At 38.2% G+C, this 13301-nt stretch overlaps 1 long non-coding RNA gene across 1 annotated transcript in view; it reads right to left on the reverse strand.

Moving 5' to 3' along the window:
• LOC136849894 (uncharacterized) overlaps positions 1–13301 on the reverse strand; it is a 36158-nt gene that overhangs the window by 12723 nt on the left and 10134 nt on the right. The window lies entirely within an intron of this gene.

The raw sequence follows: 13301 nt of genomic DNA on the forward strand, positions 1-13301 counted from the left end.
CGGGGTCCGTGGCAAAGCTTTCGTCTTAATTTTACTAAGGTGCTAAAGAGAGAAAGAGGCCTGATATGTGTATTTGGGCTCTTTGAACCAACACAGACCATGTGAGACAGACCTTTTCTATCCTGGGTAATGTGGAAGAGCCAACTATAACGATTTGCAATGCTATGAATCCCTAAATTGAAAAGCATGATAGGTGCAGTATAAAATAACCTAGTAATAAACAAAATTCAGTTGATGGAAATCTGATAGCAAGGCTTGAGATGACCCAGCCTTAAATGTCATTGTCTAAAAATCCACGAAAATTAGAGTTTATTTTCAGCTTCTCAATTTGGCCAACATCGGTAATCAACGGCCAAGTACTTGCAGAATCAGTAACTCAATTCAGCTATTGCTCCATAATGTGACAATTACTTGAGTACCTGTTGAATAATCATCACGAATTTGCAACCTCCTACTTGAATTAGGGGAACAACCGTGAATTGCCTGCTCACCAGGCGTTGGACGATGGCTTTTAGTGAGACCCAAGTTCCAGGGTTGGAGTAATTACACGAAGAAATAAATTACAATTACTTTCAAAAATGTAAATTACAATTACAATTACATTTGGAAATAACAATTACATTACAATTACTTAACAACAAATTCAATCACAATTAGTTACAATTACAAGGGGTTCGGGTGCAAGAGTAAACGCTAGTCTTTGGCACAGGAAACAGTGCGTTGAGGCGAGCAAATCGAGCTAATAGGGTTTCAAAATTTACTTCCAGAAGTGTAAGTGATAGAAGAGCAGAGGTCATATTAAAACAGTATTTATTAGCATTAGTGGCGGAGCACCAACAAATTTAAGCCTTATAGGCAAATTGAAAGCACCCCATCACTCCTAATGGAGACCGACCTCTTAAGCACGGACGCGAGCGCGAGCACACGTTAAAGACAGGCTTTATTGCATTAGTGCAGTCCTGTATACTTTACCCGAGATGGGGGAAAACTTTCCAATTAATTGTTCATCAGCTGTTTGCGAGTTTGACAGCTTGAAACCTCTGCCACGCCCACCTGTTGTTTCAGTAGCCCGGCATTTCGAAGAACAAAATCCGGAATTCTCTCGATTTTAAACGAGATTAGGTTAGGATTTATCTACGAGGTAAGGTTAAGATTTATCTAGTGGAGTCTCTCTCTCTCTCTCTCTCTCTCTCTCTCTCTCTCTCTCTCTCTCTCTCTCTCTTAGTTAGAAGACTCGGAAATCTCTCTCTCTCTCTCTCTCTCTCTCTCTCTCTCTCTCTCTCTCTCTCTCTAATATGCAAGCTCGGATAATTCGTAAATGCAGCCCAGTTAGTTAATACATTGCTATTCCTTCAGTTCCTTGTAGAATGCCGTGTCTCGCCAGTTTTAGTAGCCATCAATCAATCAATCAATTATAGAATGCTTTTTTCTGCTAATCTTGGTTTCGTCGACTGATGAGGTAACGGTACTCCGGATATATTTACAATGACAGTCTGTAACTGCAGAGTGGTGTGAGCGTTACCCGTTGTTTACTTGTAGGCGTCCTTATCTATCATCATACCACTAGGGCGGTATGATGACGTAAGGACCCACGCATTTATTTGTCACAGAATACCAGATCGTAAGCTGTTGGCTATGATAAAATAATTGGCTTATGAGTTCATTTGAGGCTGGAAGGAACAATATTGCTTTGAGTAGGCCGAGAGTGTAAGTTTACTTAAGAAAATACTGAATACTATAAAACTGGACATGCAGATGTAGACGACATTCCGTACAGGGGTAGAGTGATTCCCGCATTTCTTTTGATTTAGTTACATCCCCAGGTACTGCTAAGAACAGATGTTAATCGATTTTATAACGGGAGTGAGTCGAGTTTAATAGGTTTCATTTTGGTCCAAGCAAAGCCGATAGCTGTTGGAATTCACGGTAAAGGATGGTTGGCAAATACGAGTAACATTTTGAGTATCTCGCAGGTATTTCCAAGAAAGTGCTTGGGCGTGTCCTGCTCATATACTAAGGACGAATCAATGTAATATTTATTTTAAGAGGTTATTGTTAATAGAAATATTGCTACATTTCACTTGAGTGAAGGTCATATTCTTACGAGGAGAGTTTAGTCAGGCTGAAGTCTTGGAACTCGAAGTGTTTTCCAGTGTTAACTGTTTTGGCTAATGATATACGATTTTTTGTCTTTAAAATGGATGAAGAGTGGATTGAAATAGAATTGGTAATGCCAATGTTACTGATTTTACATAACCTATTAAGTCAAAAGTGAGTAGAGGAAAACCCCATATAGACTCCACTTTTTCTAACCCTCGCTTGAAGGGGCGCGTGACCACCCCCTTCCCCTCCTGATAAGCTCATGTACGTGCACGTGAGGGCTAAAGGGGCGGGCAACGCCCCACCCCTCAAAAGGGGGCGTGGCTAGCCCTCCCTCCTGATAAGCCATGAATGAATAATACACATGAGGCTGCAAAAGGGGTGTGGCCTCCCAGACCCCAAAGGTAGACTCCACTATTCTGGTGGGCGTGGCCACCCCTGACCCCAAATCGACAATTCAACCCTGTTGCTCACTTTTTAAGCTCACCTGTAATACGGGAATGAGCTCATATTCAACCCCCAACCTGTGTTTGCCACACCCCGTGACGACCTCCGGGAATAAAACCACCAATTCTGACCTCATGTCTTATAAGCCATGTCACTCGCATGAACATTTCAATATATGTACATGAGGTGCAAAAGGGAATGTTCAACCCCTGACCAAATTGACTCCACTTTTGTCTTATAAGAATAAAACTAACATTTCAGCCCCCAACCTGGCTCCACTTTGTCAGCATGAGGTCGAAAACCCTGGGAGGTGCGTGACACCTGTAACTCTACGGAATAAAACGGGAATGAAACCACTGGCTTTTGCACCCCGTGACGTCACGTAACTCTACGGGAATAAAAACCACCAATTCAACCCCTGACCCAAGATTGACTCCACTTTTTTGAGGCGTGGCCACCTGTAACTTACGGGAATAAAACCACATTTCAAACCCCCGACCCCAACCTGGCTCCACTTTGCCGCACCCCCCGTGACGTCACGCAACTCTACGGGAATAAAACCAACAATTCAACCCCTGACCTCAAATTGACTCCACTTTTTTTGGGGCGTGGCCACCTGTAACTCTACGGGAATAAACCCAACATTTCAAACCCCCCGGACCCCAACCTGGCTCCACCAACTGACGTCACGCAACCCCACGGAATAAACCACCAATTCAACCCCTGACCTCAAATTGACTCCACTTTTTGGGGCGGCCACCTGTAACTCTGGAATAAAACCAACATTTCAAACCTCCTGACCCCAACCTGGCTCCACTTTTGCCGCACCACCCCGTGACGTCCACGCAACTCCACGGGAATAAAACCACCAATTCAACCCTGACCTCAAATTGACTCCACTCCACTTTTTGGGGCGTGGCCACCTGTAACTCTACGGGAATAAAACTAACATTTCAACCCCGACCCCAACCTGGCTCCACTTTGCCGCACCCCGTGACGTAACTCTACGGGAATAAAACCACCAATTCAACCCTGACCTCAAATTGACTCCACTTTTGGGGCGTGGCCACCTGTAACTCTACGGGAATAAAACCAACATTTCAACCCCGACCCCAACCTGGCTCCACTTTGCTGCACCCCCGTGACGTCACGCAACTCCACGTGGAATAAAACCACCAATTCAACCTCCTGACCTCAAATTGACTCCACCACTTTTCTACCTCCTGTGACTACCTCCACGTAACTCTACGGGGAATAAAACCATCCTTCCAACCCCTACCCCAAATTGACTCCACCTTTCCTACCCCCCGTGACGTCACGTAACTCTACGGGAATAAAACCATCCTTCCAACCCCTGACCCCAAATCGACTCCATTCTAACCCCGTGACGTCACGTAACTCTACGGGAAACCCTCCATTTGAACCCCGACCCCAAATCGACTCACGCTTATGCCCCCGTGACGTCACGTAACTCTACGGGAATAAAACCACCACCACCCCAACCCCAAATAGACTCAGTTCACTGCTTTTTGCGACCATGTCCCTTTTAATTGTTTTCAATCGTAACCGACGTTTACTCCTCCTCATAAAATCTCTAAATTAATATATGCACATCGCGAATGTAGCTATCTCTCTCTCTCTCTCTCTCTCTCTCTCTCTCTCTCAGCCGTTACATTTTGCTTAGATATTCGGAGTATCATGATAAAAGGATATTTATGACTGACTTCAACCTCATGTGAGACATATATTTATCAATTTGATATCTCCCAATAACCGGGGACAATACACGGATGAAACCTGACCTTATCGCCATATTTGCCAAGCTGACTTCAATTTCACGTGAAATTTTATCTATCATAGAATTTGAGTCATAATCGCCATACACTACACAAGTTTAAAGGCAAACACTTCAATTTGTTTATTTATTAATACCGAGTTTGAAAGAGGTTAAATGAAAATCAAATGACAGACGGAATTTCAGTTTTGTTTATTTATTAATACTGAGTTTGAAAGAGGTTAAATGAAAATCAAATGACAGACGGAATTGTTATTTTATATTTGTAAATCAATGCTAAATACAGGGGAATGAATTAATATTCCATACAAATACATACATTAGAAAAAACTGTATACAAAAACACGAACGCTGATAATATACGCATTCGCTTTTTCCAAAACAATACTTCAACGAAACACACGGCTACTAAATATTTTCTAACCTGTTCCTTCACATCACAGCCTCAGTATATGCCATACATCTACTCCAGCACTTTCCCGACCGTTTATCAAAGACGACGTTTCATCTAACACCTCAAAAGCTTTTAAATTTAGCTAACAAGTTTTTCATATATAAATCTTCCACGCACCTTTCCTCCAACAGGGATAAATTCTTTTTTATTATAGCCACGCAACATATTTTACCAATTTTGCTCATTTCATCACTGAATGTAGCTAACACAGGTAAATATTGATTCGACCAAGTCGTATTAACACGCCCGCTTTGACCGATGCCAGCGGGAAAGATAACATACTTGACAAAGTCATACGATGATTTAGATCAGGGATGTCCAACCTGTGGCCCGCGGGCCGCATTGCGGCCCACTCAATGTTTGGATGCGGCCCACTATCGACTCATTAAGAAAAAAAAAAATTTCAGCAAATTTATCAAGTAGTGAGCACAAGAGTCTTCATGTAATTTAGTCAAAATACTTTATATTTAATAAATAAAATAATTAACATAAATAATTTAAAAAACAATATAATTAAGATGAAATTTACGACTGAGCATGCATACTAAGTTTATAATATTGTCAATTTCTTAGTTCTGTGATTAGGCTTAGCTAGGACTGCGGATTTAGATTATTTAAAATCTAAATTGATTATTTTCACTTCATTTACATTTTTAAAATTGTCATTTAGATTATAGATTATTTTTGAGGATTTCTTAGATTAGTTTTTACTATATTGACTTAACATTAAATTATGATTGCCTTGTAGCCTACATAGAGACACACAAGTTATAAGTAGGCCTATCGTGACAACACCATGTGTTTCATGAACGTAAAATCTTGTATAAAACTCGTTCTGTTTTGTTCCTAGTTGTTCAATTCTCGTCTAGTCTGCATGACTACCGCCAGTGCAGGTTGCCAATCCTGGTACTAATGTACCAGTTTTGGTACTTTTAGGTGTAGTAAGCACATTTGGTATGACTTTCAAGAAAATGCAGAATTTCTCGTACTATTCAAAACCCCGTAGAATTTTAGGGAGTGGATTTACTAACGCTATGGGTACATCACAGCGTATGGTTTACTTAGCATTACAGGAATACAAACTCGGGGAGGAGGGAACGTGTACATGTACATGTACAGAACATGGATTTGTATGATGTATAGCGAGGAGAGAAAGATGAACCGTCTCTGTCTAAAAGTAGATTGGCAACCCGGTGCGCCATGTCCCCCCAGAGTTTGAAGTGAGGGGAACACAGTATACATTGGTCCCCAAAATATAATACACACTATGGATAAATATCACTCTCCTACGAAGACAGAGGAATTTTAAATCCATGGTTACTTTTACAGAATGAACTTGATATGTGATTTTTTTACTTTCTTTTATGAGATGAAATTCATGCAGTGAATTTATATATAAGACATTGTATTTCAATTCTGTGACAAGATATTATGAAATTTATTTTTTTTTTATTTCTGTTAACTGCGTGTCAAATTTTGTGTTTCCCAAAAAAGTATAATATCTGGAAAAAAGGAGTTCAGATTTCTACATTTTTTCTTGGAGGGGGGTGTCAGTGCCCAAACTCCCCCCAAATGCTGCCCACCTGTGTCCCAAACTTTTTGGTGCTAGTTACGCCCCTGTGCCTGTGTGTATTTATTTGTGCTTAACCTTAACTGACGACCGCGAAGCGGGAAGTAGGTACCTATATGTTTTCAGTCATGTCTGTCTGTCTGTCTGTCTTTCTGTGTGTGTGTGAGTGTGTGTTTGCGTCTGTTCGGGCTCTCACGTTTGTATGCCTCGATATAGGAAGTTCATTTTTGGTATGTAGATACATCTGTATAATATCTCGGCTATGTTCGTTGGTCAAGGTCATCGGACCAAAATCAAGGTCACAGCAAGAAGGTCATTGTGACCCCATGAATTTTTGAAAATCTATTTGGTTAATAGCTTTTCACAATAAGAGCTAGCTCAAATCTGGAAACACTTTCCATGTCGGTAATCAAATTTCCTAAAACTTTAACCCTGCACTTTTTTATTTGAAGCACTGTTTGGGTCCGAAGTATTTTGAAAAATTTTGATGACTGTTGTAACTGTATGGTGCGTCGTATAGTATCTTTTATAGAGAACAAATTTGTAGAAATCTTAATTTTATGACACGTTACCCTCTTGAAAATTTTTTGATTTGACGCACCGTTTGCACATAAAAATTATTTTAATTTTTAGACGTGGCTATGGTCGTCATGCCTTCGAGTGAAGGCCGTCTTGTTAAAACTAAATTAACATTATTGGATTAATTATTATATTAATTAATTATATTAATGGATTTTTAAATTTTCTTTGTTGTTGAAATAAATACATTTTCAGTAAACCATGGCTCAGTATACCTATTAATGGTTAATTTCTTTTTCAGAGAACTATAATCTTAAATATTGAAAATTTTATATTCATATGGCCATGGAATCTATTACTAAAAAAAGGAAGATAGCAGAAGAAAAGAGGAAATTTAATATCCAATGGACGGAAAAATATTTTGTGTCCGAGTTATTTGGCAATATAATATGTCTTATATGTAATGATAAGATTAGCGTATGCAAGGAATACAATATCAAACGTCATTATGCTTCGAAACATGAGTCAGAATATCAGACGTTTAATGAAGAAAGAAGAAAAACGAAAATTGAAGAATTGACAAAGGCAATTAGGTCACAACAAGCTAGTCTTCAAAAACATGTTGCTAAAACTGGAACATGTACAAAAGTTAGTTACCTTATAGCTGAGAAATTAGCTAAGAAAGGAAAACCACTTGTTGATGGAGAATTAATAAAAGAATGCATTGTTATTGCTTTTAATGAGTACTGTCCAGACAAGGTGAATTTAGTAAAGGAAACATGTCTATCACATCAGACAATTGGTAGAAGAATTGATGACTTGGGTGATAATATTGAAGGCGCACTAAAGGACAAATTATCTGCATGCGTTTCTTTACAGTTTAGCGTTGATGAAAGTACTGACCAAAGTGATACTGCACAATTAGTTATTTTCATTAGAGGAATTGATATAAATTTCAATATTATTGAAGAAATGTTGACTTGTGTCACATAAAGGGCACGACAACAGGCAAGGACATATATGAGTTTGTTAATTTGTCATTAGATAAATTCAATATTGATAGGAAAACATTTATTCAATTACAACTGATGGTGCTCCTGCCCTGACTGGTAAACACAATGGTTTTATTACTTTATTCAAAGAGTCTGTTGATCATGAGATTCTCAGTTACCATTGCTTGATACATCAACAACAATTATGTGCTCAAAAGCTAAATATGAAACATTTGATGACTGATCTTGTCAAGGCTGTTAACTTCATCAGATCACGGGGTTTAAATCATCGCGAATTTAAAGCATTCTTGGATTTGAAGTTGGCAGTGAATATGAAGACGTAGTATATTTCTCAAAAGTTAGATGGCTCAGTAAAGCAGCAACCTTAAAAAGATTTCAGTTATTGTTGCCTGAAATAAAAGTGTTCTTGAAGTAAAGAAGCAAAATGTGGGTTTTTAGAAAATGAAGAATGGTTGAATGATTTATCTTTCTTTGTAGACATCACCGAAGTATTAACTGAACTTAATTTGCATTTACAAGGAAAGGACCAGTTATGTTCCTCAATGTTTGAGCGGATAACTAGTTTCACAAAGAAATTGGAACTTTTATAGCACAGCTAAAAGCTGGTAAAATTGTACACTTTCGTAGTCTATCTGAAAGAGAAAAAGTTTTCTGTAAACTATGAAAAATATACTAAATTATGTGAAGATTTGCTTGAGAGTTTACAATTAGATTTTCTGACTTTAGAAAGATTGAAATTGAGTTAAAATTGTTTAATGATCCATTTTCATTTGAATATGATAAAGCACCAGTGGAGTACCAACTTGAACTGATTGAGCTGCAAAGTCGGGAAGGTTTAAAACTTTCCATAGGGAGAACACACTTCCTTTATTTTATAAGAAATTTGCATTCTCTCAAAATGAATTCAATCAAATTCTAAATTTATCCAGAAAATTATTATGCATGTGGGGAAGTACATACTCTTGAGCAGTTTTTTTCGAGCATGAAAACATTAAAACTGCAGAAAGAAATAGGTTGACTGACAGACATTTAGCAAACATTCTTAGAATTAAGAATGCATCCTTCGATGCAAATATTGAAAACATTATGGCTGGAAGACAAAGTCAAAAGTCTCAGAATAAATATTAGTTAATAAAATTAAATGTTTTTTTTTATGCATAGCTACATATAAACATTACAATATTTACAATGTTGTAATAATGTAAATAAACTGTATTCACATGGTTTTGTTTTATATTGCAATTTTTCCATTAAATTGTATTAAGGTATTCTGGTAGTTTTATGGCCCAGTTAAATATTTAAGTTTGCAATGCGGCCCATTAAATTAAAAGGTTGGACATCCCTGGGCTAGGACATTTGCTTCAACTGTGATAACAGCCGGGACTGTTCAAGGTCTGTCTATTAAAAGGGCCCCTTACACCCTTGTGAACCTACAGCAGTTAAAGTTAAGTATACTTTAGTTTAACCAGACCACTGAGCTGATTAACAGCTCTTCTAGGGCTGGGCCGAAGGATTAGATTTATTTTACGTGGCTAAGAACCAATTGGTTACCTAGCAACGGGACCTACAGCTTGTTGTGGAATCCGAACCACATTATAACGAGAAATTAATTTCTATCACCAGAAATAGACTCCTCTAATTCTTCATTGGCCGGTCAGAGAACCGAACGCGGGACCAGCAGAGTGCTAGCTGAGAACGATACCCACCCGTCCAATGATGAACACCTACAGCAGTGAACTGTGTACCTGATAGTTAGAAAACTCTGGCAGGTCACAACCAAAATGGAGTAGGGAATGAGGCTACCGACTCCATACTTTAAAGAATTGCCAAGAGCGAGCCAACAACCTCTTGGCACGCCCCTTCTAAGGGGGTAAGGTGTACTGTGACACACCCCTTCTAAAGGGAAAGGTGTACTTTATGGGAAAAAATAAAATACGTATTTGCTGGTCCGCTGGTATAAAGGTTAGTGTCGTGGCATGCCACTCAGATGTCGCGGTTTCACGTCTCCCACAAGGCGATGAAAAATCACTGGCTCTGTATCGTGAGCAGTTACTGCTGCAGTGTTGGGTCTGCGGTAGGAGGTTAAAACCAACATTCTATGAAAGCTTGAATTTCAAGTCAACGGCCCCTTTGGTGGGCTTGTTCCATGTGAATAGGTTTCATCTACTGAAATAATAATAATAATAATAATGTGCACTCGTTCTATATTCCATTTAATCTAATATGGCGTAACTTCAGAGAAGAACAGGACAGCAGTCATTGCCATATTCATCCTTTATCTTCTAAACCAAGAATGGGTGCAATGAAAAGATAGAACTTGAACTGCATCAACAAATTCATCTACAAGAACTGCACCGTGCAAACTAGATATATATACTACAATATTCACCTTCCCTCACTTGCGTTTTGAAATAACCTGTTTCCAATGCGCTTCCAGTTCCACCTGGCTCTCTCTCTCTCTCTCTCAGGCAAATTTGACAGAAATAACAAAGAATTTTAGGGGCACAGCATTGCGTAGTCTACTGAGAAAGGTTTATAATAAGATTTTGATCGAGGAAATAAGGCATACAATAGAGGGACTGACAAAGGAAGAACTGGGTGGGTTCAATCAGGGAAGAGTGTGTGTGTGTGTGTGTGTGTGTGTATATGTATGTGTGTGTGTATCAAATGTCTTTCATCAAACAGCTGTACGAGAAGTAACATATATGTCTTAAAGTAAAGGGAAAAAGGTGTATATAGTATACATGAACTTATAAATAAAAAGTCTTTGACAGAACTGATAAAGATGTCATGTGAAGTGTGTTGAAGATATATCATTACAATTAAATTAGCTGGGAGCGAACATAATTTTTATGATTAACGTGAAGCAGGCTTTACTATACACAGACAGGAGAGGGACTGGTTATAAGTAATAACGGGACTGAGAAAAGGTTTGTTACGTTTCTGCAGGTTAAGTATCTTTAGGAACGGCGTATTGTGAAAAGTCAGTGGAATGAAAAGAGTAGGTTAAAATCTAAGATAATGAGATGGGGTTATGAATGGTGTTTGGAGTGCTCGATGTTAGCAGATGATAAAGTGTAGACTTAGAGACAGCGAAGAGAAACTACAGAGACTGGTAGAAGAGATCGGAAATGTTTTCGAAAGGAGAGAGTTGAAAGCAAATGTAAGAGTAAGGCAATGATGGTAAATGCAAAACAGCAAGGTGGTATGATAAATGCTAATATGAACGGTGGCATAATCCGAACACCTGATACAAGCGACATATGTGAGTAAACAGAATAGATGACGGTAAGAGGAGAGTAAAGGTGAGTCACAGAAGAAGCGAAGGAAGGAGGGAAGGAAGGCAGCAGGATGTAGGCAAAAGATGTGAAGGAGAAAAGGAGTATATTTGGACCTCAGTTTTTGAGTGTATAAAGGAATTCTTAAGCTAACTCTTCTTTAAGGATGTAAAGTATATTTGATGAGTGAGAATGAATGAATTGATGGCTGATGCTTATGAAATCAATGTATAACAGCAGCTATTACGAGAAATGGCTTATTGCTGAAGTGTACCTAATATATACTATACAAATGTACCTTTTAAGTTAGATTCACAAAATCTGAATATGCTCCCAAAAAAAAGCAGAACCTGTCACGCATTCTACCTGCTTAGTGAGAGAGAGAGAGAGAGAGAGAGAGAGAGAGAGAGAGAGAGAGTCTTACTAAAGCCGTACTGACCTACTTGCATAAAAAATGACTTAAATCAACTTAGCGAAAGTTAGAGGCTCGTGATGGAATTATGACTTGGCTTATCCCTAATGACGTCATTCGTAGAGAGAAAAAATATCAAAGGGGAATATAATAATTGTAAGAGAAAATATAAGTTATACGTATGCGTGCGCGCACGTACGTGTATACATACATGTATACATACAAATACTCACATATACACATGTTGTATAAATATATAAATATATATATATATACATATATATTATATAAAATATATATACATATATATCTGATTATTTGATGAAAAAAAGTACTCTCAAGAGCAAACCCTATATAAAGGTAAAATTAATGAGTACCTGTTGTGATACATTAAAATATACATGGGTGATGAACGAAATTTGCACTGATACGTTACAAATACATTCATTGCGTATGAACAATTACAGGGTACATTAAACAGACTTACAGTACGAGATAAATACATGAACTGATTGACACGAGTGTGATACGCTCACTATACATACATATATACATACATACACATACATATATATATATATATATATATATATATATATATATATATATATATATATATATATATATATATATATATATATATATATATATGAACTCTTTAGGAACACATCAAATATAGGTCTAATGGATAAGAAAAACATTTATGCAGGAAACTGTTTCAAATACCAGAATGCGGATAAAAAAAATCCAAAGCACTAATACACAGCTTATGGTGGTCTCGGTATAATGCTGTATGAGCCGCGGCCCGTGAAACTCTCACCTGGCCGTGGTGGCCTGTGTCGTTGCGTTGCCAGAAACACGATTAAGGCTAACTTTAACCTTAAATAAAATCAAAACTACTGAAGCTGGAGGTCTGCAATTTGGTAAGTTTGATGATTGGAGGGTGGGTGATCAACGTACCAATTTGCAGCCCTCTAGCCTCAGTAGATTTTAAGATCTGAGGGCGGAGAGAAAAAGTGCGAATAGAAAAAAGTGCGGACGGACAGACAAAACCGGCACTATAGTTTTCTTATACAGAAAACTATAGAATGAAAACATCCCAACAGGATGTGGAGAGACACCCAAAAACGAAGCCTTTAACCACCTAAATAACAAATGAATAACAAGGAACAATCAAATTAAAGCCTCCATTACAAACGAGATAACTGGCACACGCTCCCATCTGGGTGGTCACAAATATTTTGGTCGTAATTCTCAAAACAAGAAAATATCAAAATACTGACTGACGTTGCATCGGCGTGGGACGCAAATGTTTTAATTCCATGAGAATACACAAACACACACACACACACACACACACACCGTTTATAAATGGAATGAAAGAGACACCATTTACTGAACGAATAAAGTGTGTTGTGAGAAAGAGAGAAATAGGCATTTATCAGCAAAATATACTATCGGCTTATAGACACACACACACACATACACAAAGCGGACAGCTATTTTTGTAATGAGGCTATTAAGTTATCGTTAAAATCTCATTTACTAAAAGAATAAAGAGAGAGAGAAGAGAGAGAGAGAGAGAGAGAGAGAGAGAGAGAGAGAGAGAGAGAGAGAGACTGACATTTCAGTAGAACAGCAAGTCGTTTAGACTCACCCTCTCATGCACACATACACACACACACATCTTTGCAAATGGAATAAACTGTCATG

Source organism: Macrobrachium rosenbergii, chromosome 21, assembly GCF_040412425.1.
Source record: "Macrobrachium rosenbergii isolate ZJJX-2024 chromosome 21, ASM4041242v1, whole genome shotgun sequence".
Classification (NCBI taxonomy): domain Eukaryota; kingdom Metazoa; phylum Arthropoda; class Malacostraca; order Decapoda; family Palaemonidae; genus Macrobrachium; species Macrobrachium rosenbergii.